This window comes from Palaemon carinicauda, chromosome 39, assembly GCF_036898095.1.
Source record: "Palaemon carinicauda isolate YSFRI2023 chromosome 39, ASM3689809v2, whole genome shotgun sequence".
Taxonomy (NCBI): domain Eukaryota; kingdom Metazoa; phylum Arthropoda; class Malacostraca; order Decapoda; family Palaemonidae; genus Palaemon; species Palaemon carinicauda.
Genome location: NC_090763.1, coordinates 26,313,927 through 26,341,426, shown reverse-complemented (window position 1 = coordinate 26,341,426; position 27,500 = coordinate 26,313,927). Strand labels below are relative to the sequence as shown.

At 39.3% G+C, this 27,500-nt stretch overlaps 1 protein-coding gene across 1 annotated transcript in view; it reads left to right on the top strand.

Annotated features, from left to right (window-relative positions):
- LOC137631096 (interferon-induced very large GTPase 1-like) overlaps positions 1–27,500 on the top strand; it is a 111,530-nt gene that overhangs the window by 329 nt on the left and 83,701 nt on the right. The window lies entirely within an intron of this gene.

The following is a 27,500-nucleotide window of genomic DNA, read 5'->3' as shown; positions in this document are numbered from 1 at the left end:
GTGAAAGTTGGTTTTAGTCTACTAGTTTTGCATGTAAGCATTTTGGTTCATCTAAAATGTGGTTGTGGTTGAAACAGAATACAAGAGATGTCTATATTTCCCCCCAGTTATTACTTCCTACGAGACTGACAGTTTTATAGGCCGTTTACCCTCCGAAATTTTTTTTTTTTTAAACCGTGAAATCGAAGAAAAAAAATCTATCGTTGAATAGAACTAATTGCCCTAACTGAAATCGATGACTTGGGTGGCCTTGGCTGCTATTTATTTACCCTAGAAGTTCTAGGAATCTAGGGGACTGCTGCTAGAGGACGACGGCCGCATCATGAGTTTCGTGATTTTATCATAAAACTAATATTTTCTCATTTATTACAAACTAAATTACTCAATATTCATATATCAAAAGAATATCCTTGAAATGGAGATAAATAACTAATAATTAAATCTCACAAAAGTGCAGAGAATATATTTAAAAAAAAATTAAATATTAAAAATGATAAACACATGTTAAGAACTTTTTTGTTTTTGATGGCTTTGATAAAATAGTTTTTGATGCATTTTAATTTTTTTTCGTGTTAGAATGTTAATAAATATACAAGATATGATTGTTTGTTGAATGGATGTGTTTGTGTGTATTTGTAAGCGTGTTTTTGCATACGCTCTCTCCGGCCAACACTATTATTACATACCTTAGGAGGAAGGAAAAAGGGATAAGCATATATGAAAAATATATATAAAACCTATTCATAATGTATACTACAAATTGAAGACTTCAATTTTGTGTTACACATCCTTTTTAAGCCCTGTCCACACGATCGAGCATGGCCGACGGGCAAACAGTGCTACCAGACCACAATAGTTTGTAAGAAAGACGGTTAATGATGTCAGAAGTGGGAAAACCACAGTCAGGGATCTGGCATCATACAGTGTTGCCAGATCCCTGCCTTTAGTTTTCCCGCTCTTGACGTTATCAACCCTCATTTTCACTAACTATTGTGGCCTGGTATCACTGTTTGCCCGTCGTGTATGCTCGATCGTGTGGACAGGGCTTTAGATCCCTTTTTAGGCATATTCGTTTGTACCCATAAATATTACCGATTGCGTTTGGACAATTGTCACTTTCATCATTTGATATGTCATAATCACCGACATTGTCAATGTCAAAGTTCCTAGTATATGATAAAGAATCATTATCATCATGATAGGCCATTCTAATGAATAAAAGCAGGAAATACTGATAAACTGTGTCGGAAATGAAAAAAACATTCTTACCAATAACACACACATACGTCGATAGCTACGCCCACCAACTGAGGTTGATGTTACCTTTTCCCCTTTTATTGTATGTAAAACCTTACAATATCCTGTAACTCTTTCCTCCAGCTGCAAGCTGGTTGGGTAAAGAATATATCTACTCACTGAGCAAGTCTCAGGAGGTCCTAGACTGAATCCCGGGAATTTTAAAAATGAAGCATCGCTAATATTGACGTCATCCTTTCGTAGCTCATAATGCGTTGATAAAATCAAGGCACAACACATTTTGGGTTAATGGGAAGTTGTATATTTTTCCTAGTGAATAACATTTCTTGTTAGGCAAAGATGTTTATAAGTTGCCATGGACACATACACATCTTTTGCAGTGTCTACAGTAGAGACCTATTCTGTTATACTTAATATCCATCTATTTTCTGTCATTCTCAGATTTAGGTAAATATAAACAGGTGAGTGTGGAGCTTGGGAGCTTAGTAATTCTCCCACCATAATTATATATATATATATATATATATATATATATATATATATATATATCTATCTATCTATATATATATATATATATATATATATATATATATATATATATAGATATATAGATATATATATATATATATATATATATATATATATATATATATGTATAATTATGGCGGGAGAATTACTAAGCTCCCAAGCTCCACACTCACCTGTTTATATATATATATATATATATATATATATATGTATGTATATATATATATATATATATATATATATATATACTTATATATATACTTATATATATATATATATATATATATATATATATATATATATATATAATTATGGCAGGAGAATTACTAAGCTCCCAAGCTCCACACTCACCTGTTTATATTTACCTAAATTTGTTATACTTGAAAAATACCCGAGCTCTAAGAAAATTGCGTAACTACCAGACGACAATATAAATGAAGGTCTTTTACGTTACTCTCAAAACAAAACTGGGTGATTATTTATGAGAACTATTCAAAAACCATTCTCTTAATTCAGTTCTAAGTCAAGAAATCGAGAGAAATATCGAATGTCGAAATAACACATTTTGAAAAAAATAAATATATTTTACAAAAAAAATAACAATAATTCAGAACAATTAACACCAAAATTGAATCTCTTGAAATATTAAATATGATCAAAACCTTATACTAAGACAAGAAAATGTTACTCTATGAAAATCATACAATTCTTGTTTAACTGTAAAATAATTTATAAAAATATTCAATTTTGATAATTAATGAAGAGTTAACACTAACACTCTAATGAACATACTGTACAACACTGAAATTTACATATATGTAACTGTTACACTTACGTTTCTTGGTTCACACGAGGTTATTATTATTATTATTATTATTATTATTATTATTATTATTATTACTAATAGCCAAGCTACAACCCTAATTGGAAAAGCAAGATGCTATAAGCAAGTTAAGCAAAATAAACACACTTCACATTTTAACCTGAATTTAAGATAGTTCCTTGTAATGATACCCCCATATATCAGCGTCCAACATTTCTCTCCGCCTATTGCCAGAGAAATAGAAGAGCAGTGCCAGGAGTTAGAGCAAATGGGTGTAATAGAAAGGAGTGAGAGCCCCTGGAATAGACCCATTGTACCTGTAAGAAAGCCGGATGGAAGTTTACGTATGTGTATTGATTATAGGAAGGTGAATAAAGTAACTGTTAAAGAACGTTTCCCGATGAATGTAGTGTCTGACTGTGTGTATAAGATACATGGTATGAAAGTTTGTACAAAGTTAGATTTAGTTAGGGGTTATTACCAGATGCCTCTGGTTGAGGAGAGCAGGCCCATTACGGCATTTTCGAGTAGTAATTGTCACTATCAGTTTAGAGGATTAAGTTTTGGCCATGCTAATGCACCTGCTGCCTTCCAAAGGGCGATAAATGTTGTTTTGGCTGGGTTTGATCGACGGAAGGTGACTGTTATTATTGATGATATTTTGATTGCGAGTGAGACTGTTGAGGAACACATGCAGTTGCTTGAAGAAGTATTAGAACGTTTGATAGAAGTTGGTGTGAAGGTTAAGCTTGAAAAGTGTACATGGTTGGCCAGGGAGGTGGAATTTCTTGGGCATGTAGTAAGTGAATCGGGAATAAGGAAGAGTGATAAGTTTGTGTGTAAGGCTAGAGAATTTCCACATCTTCGTATGGTGCGTGAGTTGAGAGGTTTTCTTGATTTGATTGAATTTGGTCGGAAGTTTGTCAGAGATTGTTCTGGAATAGGGAAGCCTCTAAATGAGTGGACAGGCAAGAGAAATAGTACGAGACTGAAATGGAATGAGCGTATGATAGAAGCATTTGAAAACTTGAAAGAAGAGGCCGCGAGAGACGTCACTTTAGCCTTTCCCGACTATAGTGAGCATGCGCGTGTGCTAGAGTTATATACGGATGCTAGTGGGATTAGAATGGGTGGTTGCAAAGAATAAATGGAGATGAACAGTTGAGAGTGATAGCGTATGTAAGTAAAGCATTTAATAAGGCTGAGAGGAAGTATTTCATGATTGAAAGGGAGTTGGCTGCGATAAGGTTTCGCGTGAAAGCGTTGAAGGTATTTTTGTATGGAGTGAAATTTATTGTGCATAGTGTTCCGAGGACAATAGAGGATTTGAATGAATTTGACTTTAGCTAGAATATGTACCTGGGAGTAAGAACGTGATAGCAGATGCGATGTCAAGAATGCATGATAAGATAGAAGATAGTAGTGAGATTGATAGTAATTTTGAAAGGTTGACGGAAGATTTAGTGGTGGTACAAAGTTTTGAAGGGGATGATACGGTGTATAAATGTATTTTGAGTGGGTTGAATAAGTTGAAATTGAAGGGTTTGAATAGGGATATACCTGCTAGTGTAGATGAGCTTAGAATGAGTGTTAGGAATGAAGTATCGAAGAAAATGGCATATAAGGAGGAGGATAGTGTGCTTGGGGGTGAATTGTTATCAAAAGTATTGTTGGTAGTAAGTATGTTGTATGGTGTCACTGTTTATTTGTATTTTGGGTGGAATTGTCCGATGCACTACCAGGCAAATAAGGAGACTGAAAGGGCGTATATATTGAGGTTACAATGTAATGAAAGATGTTGCAAGTTGATTAAGAAGGGGGATTGCCTGAGTGACTTGAATCTGAATGGTATGAGCATGGAAGATAGCGAAGATGAACATAGGTGTGACAAGAATGACCCTATTGATAGGAGAGTAAACATTTGTATGCATGGTGTAAAAGGAAGAATGATGACGTATGTGGATATAAATGAGAATGAATATTGTAGTTTAATTGATACAGGCGCGCAAGTGTCATTAGTGAATATGTCTGTTATCAAGGAAATAGAGCGATACAATTGGGAAGTGAAAAGGAAATGTACGAGTGTGAGAATTCATGGGATAGGTAAAGGAAGTTTGCTAGTTTGGGAAGAAGTGTATTTGAAAGTAAAACTGGGAAGTATGGAGGTGGAACATAATTTCATTGTAATGGGAGAAAATGAGATGCCTACTGTGTATTTCACGGACCATGACACCCTCTTTTTTTAATATAACTAATGAACTAGGCTTCTGATTAATGTGGAACTGAAACCACCAGAGTTTGAGACACCGACCTAATTAAGAAAAATGGATTCAAGCATCTACTCCGCATTATTGTCTTACTTTATATAGAGAAATTTCATCTAAATTCTGTGGTTATGGCGAGAACGGAAATTAAGACCTGGCAACTAGGAGCAGAATGACGTATGTTAACTATGACGTGAGGCCCGTGACGTTTACACCTGCCACGCCCCCTCATTATATCAGTACAAGAAATTATATATAATTATATCTTTGATAGAGATAAGGTGTTTTTATTTTTCAATACAGGAATGCAGTCATTATTGTGTTGAAGTTATGGAATGATTGTTGAGGATGCGCACATAACATGGTCATTATAAATATTTAATATGGCTGAGGATTGGATGGAGGTGGAAGAATAGTAATACTTTATTAACAATAAATGTATTGTACATAATTAGTAATATAACAGCTAACATTATAATGAATAAAGTTACAACAGTGAAATAGAATATATATATATATATATATATACACACATATATATATATATATATATATATATATATATATATATATATATATATATACAGTGTATGTGTGTGTGTGTGAGAGAGAGAGAGAGAGAGAGAGAGAGAGAGAGAGAGAGAGAGAGAGAGAATCTGATAATGCATCATATTCAACTATATATGTCCGTGATGGTACGGCATTAAACATGACAACATGATACCAACCTATTCAATCCAATTTTCAGTTTATTGTTGTGTTGTTCCCTCTTGAAGTATGTTAAGAGTCGCAACACAAAAGCATTACGACAACCTTGTGGACAATGGTGAAGCATTCTAGACATGATATAAAATGTCAATAGTAGTCAGTGAGCAAAGTGTCAGCAGGAGCCTTGTCAATGACCGTATGTAACAGGCGTGTACCTTCCCTAGCGCGATCACCTCTCTGACTGCCTTCCGAGATTTTAATTTTTTTGTCTTTTTTTCGTAAAATTAACTATTAATTAAATAATAAACACAAGTGAGTCTAAAATTTAGTTTATTTAAATATAATAACTAATCAGTATCTTTAGATTCCATCAAAGAGCAGTATAATTCACTACAACTTATATATCTTTTAATAACCATACAGAAAGGGGGGCGTGGCAGGTGTAAACGTCAGGGGCTCACTTCATGGTTGACATACGTCATTCTACGCCTAGTTGCCAGGTCTTAATTTCCGTTCTCGCCATAACCACAGAATTTAGATGACATTTCTCTATATAAAGTAAGACAATACTGCGGAGTAGATGCTTGAATCCATTTTTCTTAATTAGGTCTGTGTCTCAAACTCTGGTGGTTTCAGTTTCACATTAATCAGAAGCCTAGTTCATTAGTTATATTAAAAAAAGAGGGTGTCATGGTCCCTGAAATACACAGTAGTTGTTTTTTTTTATAGGAATTGACTTTTTAAGATTGTATGATCTATCAGTTGATATTGGTAGTGGTTTGCTTCTGAAGAATGTATGTGAAGTAATTGTGATAGAAGATAATAGTGTATTTATGGAGAATTTTGTTTGCATGGTTGATATTACAAGGAGTGAGGATGATCTATTGACTAAAGAGGAGGTGGAAGAAATGCAAGATGAATGTGTGTAAATTGAAAGGTTACGTGAATGTATGTTAAATACCATTGAGGTAGAAGAATGGCCGTCTGATTTAGAGGTGTATAAGAAAGTTAGTAATAGACTTATTGTGTGTAAGAATATTTATTTTCTGCATAAAGGAATGGATGAAGATATATATGTTCCTGTGTTTCCGATGCATGCAGCTTTAAGTATGTGTATGTTAGTGCATGACAGATATGGGCATATGGGTAAGAATAAATTGTGGGAATGCATGCGTGAGAGATTGTTTACGCCTGGGTTGAGTCAGATATGTAAGGATGTAGCGACTACGTGTGAAGATTGCCAGAAAGGGAAGTATCAGAGAGTGCATGCTAATCCGCCTGTTTTGAGATTGCGTATGAAAGAGCCATCTGAAATGCTTGTGATTGATTGCATTTTGTTGCCTGCAACTGAGAGAAGTCATGTGGGAATGATTGTTATGGTTGATCACATGAGTAAATTTACGTATGCAGTACCCATCAAAGATAAATGGAGTGAGACTGTTGCAAGAATGGTTGGTCAAGTGATGTTGCCGATGTGTGTGTAAAAGCCTGTGAGAATGTTAAGCGATAATGGCCCTGAGTTTGTTGGATGGGAGTTTGAGCAGATGTTAAGAGAATGGGGTATTGAACATGTGTATTCGACTCCTTATATGGCAAGTGCAAATGGGTTGGCTGAAAGGACAGTAAGAACATTAACTGAAATTTTGTGAATGATGAGTACATGTGATAATGATTGGTATTTGTATGTTGGTAGAGCGTTGTGGGCTTATAATGAAACGGTGCATAAGAGTACAGGTATGTCTCCATGTAAGTTTGTGTTGAATTTTTAAAAGATAGTAAGACCGAGGTTGGGTGTGTCGGAGGATGATACAGATGTGTGCAGGAAAGCAAATGAGAGGTTTGAAAGCTTTAAAGTTGGTGAGAGAGTGATGAAAGTAGTGATTGAAAAGGGTACAATGAATGTAAATAAGGTGTGTTATAAATTTGAAGGTCCATATGAGGTGTTAGAAGTTGGTTTGAGTGGATTAAGTTATGTTTTGAGTAAGTTGTGTGTGGATGGTAGTGTGGAATGAGTTAGGGCACACCACAACCAGTTGCGTAAATGGAAGGAGGTACAAAAGTATATCCAAGAGAATGGGATGAGTAAATGGTTGAAAAGGAACAAGTGTGAATTTAGTTTGTATGAGGAATTAGGTCTAGAAGGTAAACAGTTGGTGTTAGTAGAATATATGAAAAGGAAGAATACGAGAGCTTTAAGTAAGGATGAAAGAAGAGGAAATTTTATAAGAAAAGTGAGAATAGGAATAAGTATGACAAGGATGTAAATGTACAAGTGAGTGTGGAAGATAAATGTGTTAATACAGATGAATCATGGCTGAGTATGAATGATACCTAAAGTGTGTGTGGCTTTTCCTTTGATGAAGTAAAAGAAAGTATGACGAATGCAAAAATGAGAGATAGGAGAATAATAAGTAGTATGGATGAATCTTTTATTAAAAGTAGAAAATGGTTTGGATGAAATGGATGAAATACTGATGGAAATAAGTGAGATTTTAGGGCCAGATGATAGTGAGGTAGATGGGATAGTGCATGATTTATTAGATGATAGGAGTATAGATAGGAATCAGAATAGGACAATGAATGATAGCGATATGGAAGAAGTGACAACTTCTCCACACTTCTCCTCCCGCTCCTTAATCAACTGCAATTCCTCCCTCAGTAACTTGTTCTGCTCTACCATTGTTATTTCTTCAGCCTTAAAACTAATTCCTAATCCTATCAGTCCTTGGTCCAAGAGTCCACCTTCCAATCCCACCTCGGCAGTCCCTGTTCGGGTGCCAAAATAATGTGGCGGGATGTTGCAAGGACAACCCCCAAACCCTTGAATCACTCTGACAATAGTCTCCTCAACACAAACTTTCCCCTTAGGTTATCAGCAGCGGGACTCTTGGACAAAAAGGACATAAAAACAAAACATAACCATAATACTATATTCCTTAAAACTAAAATAATTAACAAAACCCTTCCACAATCAAATAAACCCTATCAAAACTTAAAACTAAAATAGACCACAACCAATACGTAATAAGTATATATATATTATGTTGACACCAAAACTGTCGTCCACAGAAAACTGAACTGTCCTTTACGGCAAACTACTACAGCACTACAGCTCTGTGGGTAACACACTACACTGTGGGGCAATTTGCCATAACTGCCTCCCTGATTGGGGTAGTAGTTATCATCACCGTCATCATAATTATCATCATCATCAACAACAGCAATCGAAAGTTCATACAGTCCGGGTCATCAACAATTATATAATTCTGAGTGGTCGTATCAAGTTCCTTATTACAAGACAGGTCGTCAACAATCAATTTCACATGAAAATTCTCTCCAAAGGAGGAATTACGGTCTGCAAATTTAAAAAGAAAAACACTTACGAACCCTCCTAGCTAACTAAATTATCGCGCTATAATCAAAGATAAATAAACTTTCTATTATTCAGAATCACTCCTAGTGAAGATAAATAAATTGTACTTACTGTCAAAATAATCAAACACTTCCACGCTGGTCGAAAAGATAATAATGATAATCCAGCATTAACACACACAACTGCCTCTAGCTGCAGTCAAATAAAAAAAGCCATTCACCCAAGACATTCACCACTGTCCTAACCTTGCTAAAAACAGGACCAATTTCAGTTATACCAACAGTCTTTCTCACAACAAACAATCAATACACTAACTACCTCTCTCTCTCTCTCTCTCTCTCTCTCTGGATTTGGCAAACAAAACAAAATAAAAATAAAACAAAAATCAACCCTCCACATTACGAGCTGGCTATACACCTCTTAAATACACAAATGAAATACATGAATAAAACTTACTCGTATGCTAGACCAGCTTCGTAAGATAGCTCCCACAGATAGATTATTTATTCTGGGCCTGAATCCACTGATTCAGTCCGAGATAAATAGTCTGTGACGATTTTATCTTTACCTGATATATGCTTTACATTAATACAATATGGTTACAAACAATGACCACCTAGTTAACCTTTGATGATTATTCTTCATGTTATTAACCAAAGTTGAAGGATTTTGATCCAAGTAAACGGTAATTTCTTCATTCTGTGGTCTGTTCACATAAACTTCAAATTTTCTTATCGCTGTGATTGGCACTAGTAGTTCCTTTTCAACTGTCGAGTAAGCTCATTGATGCTTCTTCAGCTTTGACGACATAAAACAGATGGGGTAAAGAATTCCGTCCTGAGTCTTCTTGCAATAAGACAGCTCCAATCCATCGCATCCACTTTGATACAAACTTTTATTACCAAGTTTTTCATTACTTTGTTTACTGTCAAAAACATCAGCCAAAAGGGTTGCCTTTCCTTATATATATATATATATATATATATATATATATATATATATATATATATATATATATGTATATATATATATATACATATATATATATATATATATATATATATATATATTTATACATATATATATATATATATATATATATATATATATATATATATTTATACATATATATTATTATTATTATTACTAGGCAAGCTACAACCCTAGTTGGAAAAGCAAGATACTATAAGCCCAAGGGCTCCAACAGGGAAAAATAGCCCAGTGAGGAAAGGAAATAAGGAAATAAATAAATGATGAGAATAAATTAACAATATATCATTCTAAAAACAGTAACAGTGTCAAAACAGATATGTCTTATATAAACTATCAACAACGTCAAAAACAGATATGTCATATAAACAATAAAAAGACTCATGTCAGCCTGGATAACATAAAAACATTTGCTCCAACTTTGAACTTTTGAAGTTCTACTGATTCAACTACCCGATTAGGAAGATCACTCCACAACTTGGTAACAGCTGGAATAAAACTTCTAGAATACTGTGTAGTATTGAGCCTCATGATGGAGAAGGCCTGGCTATTAGAATTAACTGCCTGCCTAGTATTACGAACAGGATAGAATTGTCCAGGGAGATCTGAATGTAAAGGATAGTCAGTTATGAAAAATCTTATGCTACATTCATAATGAACTAATTGAACGATGGTGCCAAAGATTAATATCTAGATCAGAAATAAGAAATTTAATAGACCGTAAGTTTCTGCCCAATAAATTAAGATGAGAATCAGCAGCTGAACACCAGACAGGAGAACAATACTCAAAACAAGGTAGAATGAAAGAATTAAAACACTTCTTCAGAATAGATTTATCACCGAAAATCTTAAAAGACTTTCTCAATAAGACAATTTTTTGTGCAATTGAAGAAGACACAGACCTAATGTGTTTCTCAAAAGTAAATTTGCTCTCGAGAATCACACCTAAAATTCTAAAAGAGTCATACAGATTTAAAGAAACATTATCAATACTGAGATCCGGATGTTGAGGAGCCACCGTCCTTGACCTACTTACAATCATACTTTGAGTTTTTTTAGGATTCAACTTCATACCCCATAATTTGCACCATACACTAATTTTAGCTAAATCTCTATTAAGGGATTCACCAAGCCCAGATCTACATTCAGGGGATGGAATTGATGCAAAGAGAGTAGCATCATCTGCATAGGCAACAAGCTTGTTTTCTAGGCCAAACCACATGTCATGTGTATATAGTATGAAAAGTAATGGGCCAAGAACACTACCCTGTGGAACACCGGATATCACATTCCTATACCCACTATGGTGCCCATCAACAACTACTCTTTGAGATCTATTACTTAAAAAATCAATAATAATGCTAAGAAACGACCCACTCACTCCCAACTGTTTCAGTTTGAAAACAAGGGCCTCATGATTAACACGGCCAATGGCAGCACTAAAATCAAGGCCAATCATAAGAACTTCCTGACCACAATCAAGGGATTTCTGTACAGCATTGGAGATTGTAAGAAAGGCATCACATGCTCCAAGGCCTTTACGAAAACCAAATTGCAAACTAGGGAGTAGGTGATTACCTTCAGCAAACCAGTTAAGACGTTTTGCCAGAAGACGTTCAAAAACTTTAGATAATATGGGAGTTATGGAAATTGGGCGGTAATCAGTGGGACTTGAGCTACCACAAACACATTTACATAGATGAGTAACATTACCAATTCTCCAACAAGTGCTAAAGGCTCCTCTTCTTGCTAACTTGCGCAAAATAACAGATAACTTTGGAGCTAAGAAATCTGCTGTCTTTAAAAAAAACAAAGGAAAAATACCCTTTGGGTCTACACCTCCATAAGCATCAAGGTCCATCAACAGAGCTTTAATCTCACAAGATCGAAAAGCTAAACTAGTTAGTTTAGCCTCAGGAAAACAGGAATGAGGAAGTTTAAGTTTTTCATTACTCTGTTTACTGTCAAAAACATCAGCCAAAAGGGTTGCCCTTTCCTTTGGACAGTGAGTGACTGAGCCATCTGGTTTAGGTAAAGGAGGAACTGTTGCATCTACACCAAAGAATGCAGATTTAAGGGTAGACCTCCATTTATGTTCCTGAGTTGTACTAGAAAGGGTTTCTTTTATGGTTAAATTGTATTCCTTTTCAGTTGAGGCATAAACTCTCTGAGCAAAAGCTCGAAGCTGAGTATAGTTGTTTCAGGTCAAATCAGATCTGTTACCCTTCCAAAGGTGATAGGTCTCCTGCTTCTCCAAATAAGCACGCCTACAATCATCATTGAACCACGGTTTGTCCTTCACTCGGTACCTTAGCACACGAGAAGGGATATGCCTATCAATTATGTTGAATAGATTCTCATTCAAAGGGACAACAGGATCTGCACTACTATATAATTGTGACCAATTCAAGCACAAAAGATCATGCAAAATCCCATTCCAGTCTGCTTGGGATTTCATATAAATTTTACAAGAGTATGATATATCAGGGACAGGCTGCTCAGTCTTCACTACTAATGAAATCAAGGCATGATCAGATGTCCCGACTGGAGAACCAACCTTACTAGTTATAACATAAGGGGAGTCAGTGTATACAGGGTCCAAGCAATTACCAGACCTGTGAGTAGCTTTATTTATGATTTGCTCACAGCCTGATTCAGAGGCAAAGTCTAAAGCTCTTAAGCCATGGCGATCGGTAGGAAAGATAGAACTTAACCACTCCCTATGGTGAACATTAAAATCACCAACAAAGACAAAAGAAGCCTTTCTATCATCTTCTTGTATCTTAGCCATAATGGAGGGAAGACAATCGAAGATAAAATCATCCATGTCTGGATTCCGGTAGATCGAACACAAATAAAAGTTGTTATGCCTGCCACAAACTTTTATTACCTGAATCTCATGACATCCACATTGATAGCAGGACTTATGAGAAGCAGGGTACTCAGTCCTAATATACACCGCCATTCCCATGGCCCTAGGGATGGCATCACGTTTCAACATTATTGGCTTCTTAAAACCAGTTATAAGGAGCTCAGATGAGTGCCTCCTATTAGAAACCAAAGTTTCTGAGCACAAAAGAATATCATACTGGACGTAACTGTAAGGTCTTGGATATTTGCATGAAGACCACGAATATTGCAAAACAGAAGACGACATTGATGAAATCTAGGATGTACATAAATATATATTTACACACACACATATATATATATATATATATATATATATATATATATATATATATATACATATATATATATATATATATGTATATATATATATATATATATATATATATATATATATGTATGTATATATATATATATATATATATATATATATATGTATATATATATATATATATATATATATATGTATATATATATATATATATATATATATATATATATACATGTATAAATATATGTATATATATATATATATATATATATATATATATATATGTATATATATATATATATATATATATATATATATGTATATATATATATATATATATATATATATATATATATATATATATATATATATATATATATACATGTATAAATATATGTATATATATATATATATATATATATATATATACACATGTGTATATATATATATATATATATATATATATATACATATATATACATATATATATATATATATATATATATATATATATATATATGTATAGTATATGAGACGTCGGCATATGGGTTTTCTTCATTTATTACAAAAGGTTCGTTCGTACGTACACTATAAACAACTACTCTCTCAGGTGAGGGACTTGTCAACTCGAGTGCTCACCGGCAACTAACACCCTTCGTTACAAAATGCAATCATAGGAAAACATGCTGACACATAGGTTTTTGTGGATTACTCATGAATATTGAGTTCATTTACCTTGATATAAAATACACACATATATACATGAATTAGGACATTACTCCCCCTCAAGCTCCTCACTCCGGGAGGAGGTGAGCACTCGCCTTCACTAGTCTATGACATAGGGAGGATACTCCAACCTGGAATAGGCATAGTATGTACTTAACAGAAATGCAACATAGAATATAAATATAGAAATCGCCCAAAAAACAACACATCTTCCACAAAAAAATAAAAAATGAAATATTGCATGTAAAAATGTAAATAACACAATATAAATAATTCCACTTATTTCTTAAGCCTTCTGCAACCAAAACACACAATACCCAAAGTGGAAAAAAAAATCATAACATCAGGTCTACACAACCTCATCAATAACCTCCCTCTGGTTGCGGGCAATACGGGATTCTTGGGTGGGACAGGGGTAGGAATAGATATTCTTTCATCCCTCAATTTTACTTGTCCAGGTTTACGGCACAATTTCGCAACACAACTCGCTACCACCGTTTCACCATTTATTTAAATCACTACAACACTTGTACTTGCAACTTTCAACCGGTGGCCACTAGCCGTTCTCCCGAGAAAATCATTCATCTTCCCGCCCTTCTCTTATAACATTAAGTATACGGTATTCACATCTACACATTCTCTAACACTGCCTATCCTCAAGGCTGAACTTTGCAGCCACTTGTCATTCAGGAACTGCCCAGGCCTCAGCAACCAGGAATCATATAAATACATGAATAATACAGCATCCACCTGACGGATCTCACTTGACCTATTTAACCTATGATTGTTTTTAGGTTCACTCAACAATGTTATACGTATTTCCACACTCAGCAAAATTACCACTACATTTTACGTATAGATTTAGCATCAACATAACACATTGTTATCATCACGTTTATTTAAAACACTTCAAAAGAAGAAATGAAGTCTGTTCAAACAACAACAACAGCAAAGGAAAAAAAATTTCCACTCATCAACTCGAGGGATGTCACGTATGGAGGGGTAAGGAGGAACACTTTTGAAAACTACCTCTTCAGGTACCACATGAATGTGTGCCTGATGATGATCAGACACTGCGCCATTAACAAACGGATTTTGAAGCGAAGCGAAAAATCTATTTTTGGGTGAGATGGCCATGTCGTCCTGATGGAAGGTTCCTATTGGTAGCTCTCTAAGGGATATTTGGCTACAGGGATATTCCCAGAGAATTGACCTTTAGGTCTCCAGAATTCTAACTCCTGGCGCGAATATCCTTAAAATTTCTCTTAAGGATATTGCATAATATCAGGGGATGTATATCTCGATACGACACATAGCAATCTTCACCCCGAATAGCATTTTCGTTTCGAGGGGGAAGAGTGGCGAAAACAGAAGGGGAGCAGTTATCAAGGTTACCCTTTCTCCCGTACTATTACGAGGCTCATTCCTTGTAGCATTGAGCATGGTGCTACAGATATAGTAGTTTCGGGAGGGATCTTGACTAAGCCTTTTTTATGGAAAAAGGGGGGGGGGGGTCCATCAGGACGACATGGCCATTTCACCCAAAAATATATTTTTTGCTTCGCTTCAAAATCCGTTTTTTGGGCTCAAGCCATGTCATCCTGATGGAAGTGTACCAGAGAATTACTAGAAAGTACTGTATCTGTGGATTTGTATAAGTGCCTTAACCTTGGGAAAATATTATATGGTCATACAGACCATTAAGAAATATGACAATACTGTTATACGTCATTACCTCTAATCATGGACCAATGTTTGGGCTTCCTGCCCCCTGCAGGGATGGTTCGTGCTAGACAGTAAAAAGAGTCTCAAGGTTTGTATATTGTAGGAACAAATATAATTATCAATCAGAATTATTAGTTTCGTTTATTCCAGTAATTTAAGTAATATAAGTTTTACTTAGGAAATTAAGTAAAGAACTCTGGCTATCTTTATTGAGCTATTTACAGGGTGAAATAAGACGCAATTACGCTTTTAGTCCTTTATTTAGGCTAAATGAGTAAATAACAAGGGTAAATAAAATTAGAATTATAAATGCAATAGTTACAGATAAAGTTTTTTTACCTGAAAAGGAAGAAAAGATTAATGTCACCATAAAAATTTAAAAATTTGGAAAATTTATCAGTATAATTTCAGTAAATGTTGGATACTATCAACACTGTGTACAATATACATACGGCACAAGTGTTATCTGTATAATTCTTCACCTGAAAATTTGAACAGTCCTAGTGTCACCTTGGTGACACTCATATAAAAAATATTGCACTGGAGGTGTCAACACCTTTTCACCTGAATTGAGAGTCCCAATCAATTCACTGTTCATCGCAGCACTAGACGACAGGTTTTACTACACTACCTGCCGCCACCACGTAATGCTTCAATTCGTGCACTTGTTTCGCATAATGTTTGTAAACACTCTGGATGACTTCCATCCAGTATATAAGCGAAGTTGCTCGAAGTCCATGTACTGAAAGAAGTTCAGTGAGGAAGCAATTTTTCTTGGATCATGACCTGCGGGTGTACTGTCAGGATCTGCTCTGTGAATAAAGTAGGTGAGCTTCGCCCTCAGTTGTTTCAGGGATAATATTGATCCTGAGGTTTTTTCTTTGAAGAGCTGTCCACCCCTGAAGTCTGAAGTTTTTCGAAGATAAACCTTTAGACATTCTACTGGACACAGAGAGACATCTTCCTTCAGAGGGCAGATTCTCCAGGGACCCCATCTCTTAGTGGGTACCTCATTCTTGGAGAGAAAGGTAGGATTAGGGAAGAGATTCAATTCTCCCACTTCTGTGAACTGAATATGGCCCTCCTCTCTTGATAGGGCTACTATTTCACTAACTCTAGCCCCTGAGGCTAAGGCAAACAGGAAAATAACTTTTTGAGTAAGATCCTTAAGAGAACAATTTTCATTGTTCAAGGTTGAGGCATAACGTAAGACTTTGTCCAAAGACCATGAAATGGGCTTCGGCGGTGCTGCAGGTCTAAGTCTAGCGCATGCTTTTGGGATCTTGTTAAAGATTTCGTTCGTCAGGTCCACTTGAAAAGCGTATAGAAGAGGTCTAGTCAATGCTGACTTACACGTCGTTATCGTTTTGGCAGCTAGGCCTTGTTCATGAAGGTGGATGAAGAAGGACAGGCAGAAGTCTATTGAGACTTCCTTCAGGTTTTTTGCTTTGACAAAAGAGACCCACTTTTTTCCAAGACGATTCGTATTGTCTTCTAGTTGACTTTGACTTGTATTCTTCTAGGAAATCTATACTGCTTTTTGAGATCCCAAATCTTTTCTTAACCGCTAAGGTGAGAAAATCATGAGATGAAGGTTTTGGGTTCTCTGTGATGAAGCAAAGACAGTCGCCTTCTGAACCAGTTGAGATAAAGCAGGGTTCGGTAGAGGGACCAGCCTCAGCTTCAGATCCATTACCAGAGGGAACCAGTTGCTCTTGGGCCACTTGGGGGCTACTAGAGCTGCTGTTCCCTTGAAGGATTTCAGCTTGTTGAGGACCTTCAGTAGGAGATTGGTCGGAGGGAACAGATAAATCCTGGTCCATTCGTTCCAGTCGAGGGACATGCCATCCGTCGCCTCCGCTAGAGGATCCTCGTATGGGGCTACATACCGAGGTAGTTTCTTGTTGTCGCTCGTCGCGAAGAGATCGATCTGCAGTTCCAGGACTTGTTCCAAGATGAAGGAGAATGAGTCTGTGTCTAGGGACCATTCTGACTCTATCGGCTTTAGCCTGGATAGAGCGTCTGCTGTTACATTGCGGAACTCTTGTAGGTGAACTGCTGATAGGTGCTATCCCTTCTTTTTCGCTAAAAGAAAGATGGCTAACATGACATGGTTGATGTGGGGCGATCTCGAGCCTTGTCGATTCAGACATTTCACTATCACTTCGCTGTCCGAGATCAGCCTGATGTGGGCTGATCTGCGAGGAGAGAGTTTTTTCAATGACAAGAGGACTGCCATGGCCTCAAGAATATTGATGTGAAAGGTCTTGAACAGGGAAGACCAAGTCCCTTGGGCTTTCCTTCGGTGGGAGTGATCTCCCCATCCTTCTGTCGAGGCATCCGTATGGATGGTTACTGATGGCAGAGGTGGAGGCAAGGGCACGGTCCTCGTCAGGCTCTTGAACTTCAACCACGGTTTGAGAAGTGATCGCAGTAAGGCCGGTATCGGTCTTTGTAGATCTCTTCGAGCTTTTGATGCGTATCTTCTCCAGACTCCCGACGCATCTTTCAACTGTGCTCTTAGCACTGGGTCTGTTACTGCTGCAAACTGGAGAGGGCAAAGTACTCTTTCCTGTTGGCGTCTTGAGATCCTGTCGGATTTCAGTAGTCTCTTGACAGACCTCGCAATCTCTCTCCTCTACCCTGGGGGAATGGAGAGACGGTGTGACTTCAAGTTCCAATGGATTCCCAGCCATTTAAACTCGTGAGCTGGAGAGAGTCGAGACTTCTTGAAGTTGATCTTGAATCCTAGATGTTCCAGGAACTGGATAACCTTCCTGGATGCTTGCAGACAAGCCGTCTTGGATGCTGCCCACACCAGCCAGTCGTCCAGGTAAGCTACTACCTGAACACCTTCTAGGCGTAGTTTCGTGAAAATCCTTGGGGCTATATTTAGTCCAAAGGGCATGGCTCTGAACACATACATTTTCTTCTGTAACTTGAATCCTAGGTAGGAGGAGAGGGGGCGGCTGACTGGGAGATGCCAGTAAGCATCTGCCAGGTCTATTGAGACTGTGTACGCCCCTTTTGGTAACAGGGTCCTTATGTGCTGAAGGGTTAACATCCTCGATGAACTTGTTGAGTGGCGACAAGTCCAGAATGACTCTGAGTTTGTCTGAGTCCTTCTTGGGAACACAAAACAGCCTTCCCTGGAATTTGATGGACTTTGCTCTCCTTATAACCAGTTTGCTCAAGAGTTCTAGGGTATATTCTTCCAATGAGGGGATCGAGTGCTGGAAAAATTGAGGAAATGATGGTGGAAGCTTGCTCCATCTCCATCCTAGTTCATTCTTCATTAGGCTCTGGGCCCAAGGATCGAAGGTCCAACGATCCTGAAAGTGTTGGAGCCTCCCTCCTACCTGAAGCATCTCAATGCTTTGATTGTCCGGAGGGTTTACCTCCCTGACCGCGTCCTCCCCTACCTCGTGAGGAGTGTCTTGAGGAGCCCCGTTGGGAGCCTCTACCTTTGGGACGAAAGGTAGTGGTTTGTCTCTCAAACCCAGGGTTGAATGCTGGTGACTGGGCAACCAGCTGCTGAGGCACCACTTGTAATGTGGTTTGTGGTTGAGCAACCACTTGGGGCACCGCGGTCATGGTGACTGTGGGATGTTGTTGGGCAGGCCGAGAGGGTAGTCTGGGCTTCTTGGTCTTCCTCTTGGGTTGGGGACCCGCATCCGGGGAAGACTTGCACTTTGATGAGATGCCCCACTTCTTGAGAAGGTTCCTATTCTTCGTGGCAGCTCTATCAACTACCTCCTTGACCGCTTCATTTTGGAAGAGGTCTTTACCCTAGATATTGGAAGATATCAGTTTCCTGGGTTCGTGTTTTACTGTCGCTGTAGCAAACATGAACTCTCTACAGGCTCTCCTAGCCTTCCTAAAGGCGTACAGGTACTTTACTAAGGTGACCATGTGCATTTTGGCCATGAGCATACATCTCGATGCAGTTCTGTAGGGATAAGGATGCCACCATTCTCTCCTTCGCCTCTTGCTCCCTGCGCAAGAGAAAGTCTGACAGTTTCGGGAGATTCTCACTGAACTGTCGTCCCGCGATATCTGCATCCAACTTCCCTACTGAGAAGGTTAGGTGGACTTCTTTCCATTCCTTATCCTCCATGGCCAGGGCTAACGACAGAGGCCTACACTCATCTAGTGCAGGGCATGGTTTGCCTGCTTCCACTGCCTTGGCAACAGCTTTAAAAGCCTTCAACGTAAAGGGGAAGGCTATTGAAGCAGGAGCAAGAAAGGTAGGGTGCTTCTTGCTCAAGGCAGACACTTTCGTGTTTGTGTAACCCACCTTCTTCAGACTGCTCGACAAGAGAGCCTGTGCCTTGTCATGGTCGAAAACCATGAACTCCTTCGGTTCCGTCTCCTCTTTTGACGCTAGCTCCTGCTTCAGTCGAATGAAGCATTCTGGGTAAGCATTACAGCTTGGCCAGAACTGGATGTCATCTAAGGGGACGGCTCCCATCTCCTCCGAAATGTAGAGTTTGCCATTAGTGATCAGCATAAACTCTGCATACCTCCAGGGATTGGCTTCGGAGCATAATGGGAGGTCTTGGAATCTAGGCCGCTTATATGACCCTCGGGAGGCGGTGAGTCGAGCTTCACGCAGCTCTCTCTCGAGTCGAGCTTCACGCAGCTCTCTCTCGAGTCGAGCTTCCCTTGCTTCGCCTTGCTTGCGAATGTTCTCCATTAAGGCCGTAAGATGGGCCAGTGCCTGGCTCATGTTATCCAATGGAGGGGTAGAAGCAGATGTCGAGGGTAACGACTCCGGTGCCGGCACAGATGGAAGGGACTCCGACTCAACCTCATCTTCTTCTTCCGGAGGTAGAGTAGACTCCTCCTCGGGATCCTTCTTTAGTAGATCCTTTTCAGTGTCCGTATACACTTCAGACATCCTTTCCTCCTGGTGGATGTCCATGCCTTGCAACGCCTCACTGACATCCGTCTCGATGGCAATCTGGACGCAGGGAGGTCCGGGTCATGCTTGGGGCATGACAGCTTCACTACCCGCTTTCGGGAACAGACGCATCCTGTCGTTAGGTAGGTACGGTCCCGGAGAGTTCTTCTGGAACCCTATTACTCACTTGCGCAGCTTTTCTCGTGCTGCATCCCTCGACTCCGTTGACTTGGGGTCGTCGAAACCTTCGGTCACCAAGGTCCGGCAGATGTTGCAGTCTTGGGAGTCCCAGTACCGCAGGGTTTCAGTGGTGATGGTGCAGGGGGCATGAGACCTACACGCTTTATGACCATAGAAGTTCCTACTCCTATGGTTGCAGAAGATCACATCGCATTTCATCTGGGGTTCCTCCTGTAAAGAAAGGAAAATTAAATGAGTATGCGGTTGTTTATCTCACATGATAAACAGATTATGCAAAATATTGATATTTTAACCATTATAGCTTAGGATAGTAAGCTAGAAGGGAAATAGGAAAGACACATACTTGTGTCTCCTGTCCAGGCAATTGCTGTGACCTCCCCCAATATTAAGGTTATAGAGTTTCCTTTATCAGAGCAAACTCAAAAGAGAAGGGTTCTAACCTCTAGAGATAGAATAAGTGTATACTACCACTGACCCTTCTTAAGTTATTTAATATTGTGGGGTAAGTTATTAACTGATTACTAATCAGTGCATTGAAGGAATTTTCTTCTTTCAATATAGTATTGGTCTCAACAATAGACTGTGCAAGGATACACAAGGTATGTTGGAAAATAACTACTGTATAATATATACCATGGTTTTCTGTCTGCAGTATATACTATACTGCAAATATACTGGCTACTGTATAATCATATGCTGTAGTTCAGCCGGCATCTTGCCAGCTAGGCCAGTACCTGGCGGCACAGTCCAGCCGGCATGTCGCTGGCTGGGTAGTACCTGACGGCACTGGTCCAGCCGGCATGCCGCCGACTGAGTAAGTACCTGACGGCACCAGTCCAGCCAACATGCTGCCGGCTGGGTTAGTACCTGGCGGAACTAGCTGACAGAGAGAGAGAAAGCATGGAGTGATGGGCTGCCTTATTAAAATGTATGTTTACAATAAATAAGGGTGTAAGTACATAACCTTACTGCCTTCCTCCAGAATGAGGGTTCAAATGGAAGGGGAGAATGCATTATTCAAGCTTCCATCCAGCCACAAGATCCGTTGCCACAAGATCTGGCTTCAGGAATGTGGATGGTAGTCCAAGGGAGGACTGAAGAACACTCAGCAGCAGAGGGGTCTTCCACCGGCAGCCGTCACAGCCGGCACAACCTTTCCCGGAGCCTTGCGTCCATAAGGGAAAGACTGAGTGACTATACAGCTGCTTATGTAGGAGCCCGGCCGGCACCACAATCTACCCAGCAAGCAATGAGATTTTAGGACGACGGCCACAGAATTGCGATAGCTAGGCCATCGCTAAAGGACAGAGAGGGGCAGGGAAAAGGGTCCTGTATCAAGTGTAGAAGAAAGCGGCAGGATTGCTGCCACTTCCATACAAGTGTGAAACTTTGTTTTAGTATCGGCGCCATCCTAGGCGGCAGAAGAATATCTATTCTTCAGCCTAGGGTCTGCCGAAACAGGACTAGTCTTCTACACTGCAGGGGAGAGGGTGGCGGCATCATACTACCACTTCAAGTGCGGCCTAGGGAGGCTTAGCCTCCTATGCCAACAGCTCTAAGCTGGCAGGGGAGTGAATACTCGCCCTGCTGCTCGGCCGCTGGCAGAAAGACTGAATACTCTGAGGTTCTGTCGAAAACCCAAGCCAGGATACTCGCCGGCAAGGGTGGGAGAAAGAAAACACTTGCCTAGTCAAGCCTGAGTGAACTACTCTATGACAAGACTAAGATAGGGTTGTCGCCTATGGCGGCACTCAGAGGGAAGGAGGGATTACCCTTAAATCTCCACAGGAGACGAGTATAGAGTTATATAACTAATTCTAGGAGATATACTATCTCCTGTTGAATTGATAAAACGATACACAAGGGTAAACGGGGATAATGTATGAAAGTATACTAAAGCGCATAAGCTAGGTAGCCTAGCGCGGGGCGAGATCTCGGTTACCTAAATCGCCGAAACTCTTAACGTATACGATTGACATAAGGAAGAGGAAATTTGTATGCATAAATATATCTTTACTATTATAATTGTGCCTAAATAGCTTTATTAATGCTATTACAACCGGGAATGTCGTTCTACTAACTAAATAACACATGCATAACGAACGACAGCGCCCATGCCGCCTCCGGTGACTGGCCAAGCTCCATAGCACATTAAATTAAACTAATTTCACTGTGAAGCAGGAGCTAAAAATTATACACTGTAAAGAATAAATACTCAACTTTCCAGAGGCAGAAGAAGTTGGAGATTGCATGTTAAATCCTCTACATAACGATAAAAAACGTTAGAAAACAGGGAAAACCACCGTGCGAAATCGCTACTGAAATAGGAATGAGCGCCATCTTGGAGCCTCGTAATAGTACGGGGAAAAGGGTAACCTTGATAACGGCTCCCCTTCTGTTTTCACCACTCTTCCCCCTCGAAACGAAAATGCTACTCGGGGTGAAGATTGCTATGTGTCGTATCAAGATATACGTCCCCTGATATTATGCGATATCCGTAAGAGAAATTTTAAGGATATTCGAGCCAGGAGTTAGAATTCTGGAGACCTAAAGGTCAATTCTCTGGGAATATCACTGTAGCCAAATATCCCTTAGAAAACTACCAATAGGAACCTTCCATCAGGACGACATGGCTTGAGCCCAAAAATGTTTTGTATCACAACTGTGTTAGACAACCATCTTTACTCAGTACGGACCCAAATACGCTGGCTCTAGTTTGTGTTTCCTAGGTTGTAATCGTTTCAAATACACACGATCGCCCACAAATACTTTTAGCCGTGCGGTTTTGAACCGACCATCATACTTTGAGCTGTGATTTTCATTAGCTCTTTTCAAAAACCTTTCAGGTGTTCATTACTCTGCTCAATAGATTTAATGAATATACACGGTATGTTCAGTTAAATAATTTGGCAATAGTTTTGAATTAATGAGTACCGTATATGGTAACACAGGATCCTGTCCATACACTATAAAGAGAGGCGTGTCCCTGAGCAAAGCATTAAATGCAATGTTCAAAGCTAGCTCAGCTGTAGGAAGCAAGTTGTGCCAATGAAAGGGGTCATCAGCCACTAAGTAATGCAAAATTCGCACTACTTCCTTATTATGCGACTCTACTAAGCCAATTACTGGAGGCCTATATGCGGTCACTGAAAAGTGTTCAATTTTCATCAAGTTCGTGACTGATTTCACCACCTTATTTATAAACTCAAGACCATTATCACTTATCAAAATTTTCGGGCAACCAAACCTAGTAATGAAAGAGCACAGCGCCAGGAATAATGAATTTGCAGATTTATCCAACATTGCATAAGTATGAGTGTACCGAGTAACTGCATCCACAAATACACATATATACTTATGTTGTGTTAACCCAGTAGGAAATGGTCCTACTACATTCATATACACTCTATAAAATTTAATGGGAACAACAGGCCACTTTTTGGCTTCCTGTACAGTATTTTTATGTTCGTTGAAACAATTACAAGCATGACAACCTTTTATATAATTCTCTATAGACTTTTTCATTCCTAACCAAAAGAAGGATTCATGTACTCTCCTTAATGTTCTATCAATACCTAAATGCCCTGTATACGGATTTGCATGTACAATGTGGATGGCTCTTTTAATTAAAAAGGGAGGAAGAACTACCCATGCACAAAATTCCCCTCCCCTCTTCTCGTAAGCAAAATATAAGATATCATTTTCGATAAAAAATTTCTCACGAGGCACATTCAGAAATGACGGATAACTCTCCGATTCCCCTCTATTCACTGCTCGCACTCTTTCCATCCATTCCTCTTTTTTCTGTCCCTCTAGGACTTCTTTCATGTCCCAACCTCACAAGTCAATCAAACCTGAATCATCAGGGCATTCATTTTGGACACCCCTGGTCATGTCCTCGGTCACCCAGATATATTCATCTCTCTCTCTCTCTCTCTCTCTCTCTCTCTCTCTCTCTCTCTCTCTCTCCCAAGTCAACTCACTCCCAAGTCAATCTCTCTCTCTCTCTCTCTCTCTCTCTCTCTCTCTCTCTCTCTCTCTCTCTCCCAAGTCAACTCTCTCACAAGTCTACTCTCTCTCTCTCTCTCCCCCTCGCTCTCTCTCTCTCTCTCTCTCTCCCCCGAGTCGACTGCCTTTCTCTCTTTCTCCTGAGTCGACTCTCTCTCTCTATCCCGAGTCGACTCTCTCTCTCTCTCTCTCTCTCTCTCTCTCTCTCTCGAGTCGACTCTCTCTCTCTTTCTCTCTCCAGAGTCGACTCTCTCTCTCTTTCTCTCTCCCAAGTCGACTCTCTCTCTCTTTCTCTCTCCCGAGTCGACTCTCTCTCTCTTTCTCTCTCCCGAGTCGACTCTCTCTCTCTCTCTCTCCCGAGTCGACTCTCTCTCTTTCTCTTTCCCGAGTCGACTCTCTCTCTCTTTCTCTCTCCCGAGTCGATTCTCTCTCTCTTTCTCTCTCCCGAGTCGACTCTCTCTCTCTCTTTCTCTCTCCCGAGTCAGCTCTCTTTCTCTCTCTCTCCCGAGTCAACTCTCTCTTTCTTTCTCTCTCCCAAGTCGCCTCTTTCTCTCTCTCCCGAGTTGACTCTCTCTCTCTCTCTCCTGAATCGACTCTCTCTCTCTCTCCCGAGTCGACTCTCTCTCTCTCTCTCTCCCGAGTCGACTCTCTCTCTCCCTCTCCCGAGTCAACTCTCTCTCTCCCTCTCCTGAGTCGACTCTCTCTCTCCCTCTCCCGAGTCGACTCCCTCTCTCCCTCTCCCGAGTCGACACTCTCTCTCCCTCTCCCGAGTCGACTCTCTCTCTCTCTCTCTCTCTCTCTCTCTCTCTGTCTGTGTCTGTCTGTCTCTCTCTCTCTCTCTCTCTCTCTCTCTCTCTCTCTCTCTCTCTCTCTCTCATCTACTGCATGTGCATCGCGAGAACTCTCATCCCGTTCTCTATTTCCTCTATCATGATGGGGGTGTTCACTATTTTGGTTACATTCTTCGTTCCTCTTTTGTGCCCTAGTTGTTACTCCTATTACTGCACCTCTAGAGAGAGCATCAGCTACCTTGTTAGCTTTACCTTCTATGTGGTGAAAACCCTTTATATTAAACTCTAACAATCTCTCAATCCATCACGCTTGACGGGAGGTCAAATAATTTTTATAATACAAATCACGTAAGGGGCGATGATCACTTTGCAACTCAATCGACTGACCTAATAAAAAGAACCGATGCCTCTCTATAACCCAAAGAATAGACAAAGCCTCTCGATCGAATGTACTATAATTCTTTTCTGGCCCTTTTAACACCCGGAAAGCAAAACAAATAGATCTAACTCAATCGACTGACCTAATAAAAAGAACTGATGCCTCTCTATAACCCAAAGAATAGACAAAGCCTCTCGATCGAATGTACTATAATTCTTTTCTGGCCCTTTTAACACCTGGAAAGCAAAACAAATGGATCTAACTCTGCCTTTATCATCTCGTTGAGAAACTACGCCACCAATAGCTACGCTACTCGCATCTGTTTTCACTAAAAACGGGCGACCAAATCTAGGATATGCGAGTAATTCATTGCTAGTTAAGGCAGCTTTCAAATGGTTAAAGGCCCTTTCTTCTTCCCCTCCCCAATTTATTACTTTTTGTTTCTTTAAAGCATCTAAGGGTCTCGCTATCTCTCCAAAACCTCTTATGAATTTACGGTAGTACCCAGCGAGCCCAAGGAACCCAGCTACTTCCATAGAGTTACGTGGCCTGGGAATATCTCTAATAGCTGCTACTTTACTGGGGCAGGGTTGGATACCTTCTGGGGTTATTATGTGACCTAAAAATTCGACCTGTTTACAGAAAAATTTGAACTTTGACAAATTTATTTTCATACCATTACGTCGTAATGCTTTAAAACTTCACGAATATTATTATGTTCTTCGGCCGTTTTCCCTGTAATTATATCATCGAAATAAACAAGAACATTATGGCCAATTAAGGGCAACAAAACCACCATCATTACTCTAGAAAAATGACTTGGAGCATATTTAACACCGAAAGGAAAAAAAATCAAACTGAAATAATCGATCGTTAGCTATAAATGCCGTTTTACATTTACTGTCTTCCTTAATGGGTATTTGATAGTATCCAGATTTTAAATCAACAATTGTAAAATACTTGCTATCCCGTACTTTCACGAGTAATTCTTCGATCGAGGGCAATGGAAATGCAGTATCCTTAGTGACTGCATTCAATTTCTATAATCAACACACAATCTTACCGAGCCATCCTTTTTCCTAACAGCTACAATTGGAGAAGCCCAGGGGGATTCGCTCACCTTGATTAACCCTTGTTCCCTTAATTTATTGATTTCCCTTTCTCTCTCTCCCTGGAAATGAATGGGTACATTATAAGGCCTTGACCTGATCGGCTCCGCCTGCCCAGTTTCAATGCTGAAGGGAAATCGATCAATTCTCCCGGGTGGCTCATCCCAAATCGCAATTGCATCGGAATAATTATTGACAATGTCACTAACTACAGGCTGATATTCAGACGGCAATAATTTTCGCGCTTGCATAATCAAATTCTGAGTGCGATCGTCTGTGCGGGCTGGAGTTGTGGCTCCCAATATCCCATTATAAGCAATTTCGCATAACTAATTCACACAGAATCACTTCCTAAAACCACTCTTTTATTTGATAACTTAACTATCGTTATATCAGCTTTGTTCTCTTTAATTTCTATCAAGCCCTCTAATATCATATGGGTCCCATTGTCATGGGGTTTAACAACTACTTTGGTTCCTTCCGCAAGAGGGCGACATGGAGTCACAGATATGGTCGTAAGGGTCTGGGGGGAAA